The sequence below is a fragment of the Petromyzon marinus genome, unplaced genomic scaffold (assembly GCF_048934315.1).
Source record: "Petromyzon marinus isolate PM22_M1 ecotype Great Lakes invasive population unplaced genomic scaffold, UKy_Petmar_22M1.pri1.0 PM_G_Scaffold_182, whole genome shotgun sequence".
In the NCBI taxonomy this organism is placed as follows: Eukaryota; Metazoa; Chordata; class Hyperoartia; order Petromyzontiformes; family Petromyzontidae; genus Petromyzon; species Petromyzon marinus.
In genome coordinates, this window is record NW_027422742.1 from 102,501 (window position 1) to 105,000 (window position 2,500).

The following is a 2,500-nucleotide window of genomic DNA, read 5'->3' on the forward strand; positions in this document are numbered from 1 at the left end:
CCTTGGCAGTGGCAGCAGCGTACCAGACGGTTATGGAGGAGGTGAGGATGGATTCAATGATCGCTGTATAGAATTGCACCATCATTGTCTTTGGCAGGTTGCATTTCTTCAGCTGCCGTCGAAAGTACATCCTCTGTTGAGCTCTCTTGGCGAGGGAGCTGATGTTCAGTTCCCACTTGAGGTCCCGGCAGAGAATAGTGCCCAGGAAGCGGAAGGACTCCACAATTTTGACTGCGGAGTCTAACAGGGTGATGGCGGTGAGTGGGGCTGTATTCTTCCTGAAGTCCACAACCATCTCAACTGTCCTTAGAGCATTTAGCTCTAAGTTGTTCTGGCTACACCAGGTCACCAGGTTGTCAGCTTCCCACCTATAGTCAGACTCATCCCCACCAGAGATCAGCCCAATGAGGGTGGTGTCGTCCGACAAACTTCAAGAGTTTGACGGACAGATGATTGGAGGCGCAGCTGTTGGTATACAGGGAGAAGAGCAGTGGGCAAAGGACGCAGCCCTGAGGAGTTCCCGTGCTGATGGACCTGGAGTCAGAGACTTCTGTTCCCGGCTTAACGCACTGCTTCCTGTCAGAGAGGAAGTCTGTGATCCACCTGCAGGTGGAGTAGGGCACGTTCAGCTGGAAGAGCTTGTCCTGAAGCAGGGCAGGGATGATGGTGTTGAAGGCAGAGCTGAAGTCCACAAACAGGATCCTGGCGTAGGATGCTGGGGCGTCCACATGCTGTAGGGTGAAGTGGAGGGCCATGTTAACTGCGTCGTCCACAGACCTGTTGGCTCTGTAGGCAAACTGAAGGGGGTCCAGGAGAGGGTCTGTGATGGCTTTGAGGTGTGCCAGGAGCAGGCGCTCAAAAGACTTCATTACCACAGATGTAAGGGCGACCGGTCTGTAATCATTTAGTCCTGTTGGCCTTAGCTTTTTGGGCACAGCGATGATGGTGGAGGACTTGAGACAGGCTGGTACATGGCATGTCTCCAGGGAGGTGTTAAAGATGTTGGTGAACACCGGAGACAGCTGGCCAGCGCAGTGCCTGAGGGTGGCTGGAGAGACAGAGTCCGGCCCGGCTGCTTTGCGTGGATTCTGCCTCTTGAAAAGCCCATTAACTTCTCCCTCCTGAAAGGAGAGAGTCGTTTCTGTAGTATGGGTGGGGGATGGGGCCTCTTGGGTGGGAAGGGGTGGTTCAGGACAGTCCAATTGTCTTTCAAATCTACGGTAGAACTCGTTCAGGTCGTTGGCTAGGCGGGAGTCGTTAGTGGTGTGGGGCGCTCTGGGTTTGTAGTTGGTGATGTGCCTGAGCCCTTTGGCAGACAGAAGCAGCGTCGTTAGTAGAGAACTGGTGTTTTAGTGTCTCTGAGTACAGTCGTTTAGCCTCTCTCACCGCTTTGCTAAACCTGTTCTTCGACTCCTTGAATCTGTCTCTATCCCCACTCCTAAACGCTTCCTCCTTCTCCAACCTCAACCTTTTGAGCTTTGCTGAGAACCAGGGCTTGTTGTTGTTAAAGTTCACCCTGGTACGTGTTGGGATACAGCAGTCCTCACAGAAGCTGATGTACACAGCCTCTGTGAGTTCATCCAGACTATTGGTAGCAGTCGTGAACATATCCCAGTCAGTACAGTCTAAGCACGCCCGCAAATCTTCCACAGCCTCACTGGTCCACTGTTTAGATGTCCTCACAGCAGGTTTACAGAGTTTTAGTTGCTGCCTGTATGCACGAATCAGGTGGACCAAGGGAGTTCTGTGCGAGCCGAACAGCCCCGTGACCCACAAGAGAAACATCCCCGCCAAATTCGAGCGTTTGACGGGGTCTATCCGTGAAAAAATATTCACGTTTTTGAGTGCACATGCATTTCTGCTGCAAATGCCTCTGGAAGTTTCATGCCGTTCGTATGCCAATTGTGGCAACACGAAAATGACCCGTTTTCCCATTCCGAGGGATTTCTGTGCGACCCTAACAGCCCCGTGAGCCACAAGAGACACATCCCCGCCAATTTCTAGCGTTTCACGGGGTCTATCCGTGAAAAATATAGACGTTTTTGAGTGCACATGCATTTCTGCTGCAGATGCCTCTGGAAGTTTCATGCCGTTCGTACGCAATGTGGCAACACGAAAATGACCCCTTTTCCCATTCCGAGGGATTTCTGTGCGACCCTAACTAACAGCGCCCGTGAGCCACAAGAGAGACATCCCCGCCAATTTATAGCGTTTCACGGGGTCTATCCGTGAAAAATATAGACGTTTTTGAGTGCACATGCATTCCTGCTGCAAATGCCTCTGGAAGTTTCATGCCGTTCCTATGCAATGTGGCCACACAAAAATGACCCGTTTTCCCATTCCGAGGCATTTCTGTGCGACCCTAACAGCCCCGTGAGCCACAAGAGAGACATCCCCGCCAACTTCTAGCGTTTGACGGGGTCTATGCGTGAAAAATATTAAAATTTTTGAGTGCACGTGCCTTTCTGCTGCAAATGCCTCTGGAAGTTTCATGGCGTTC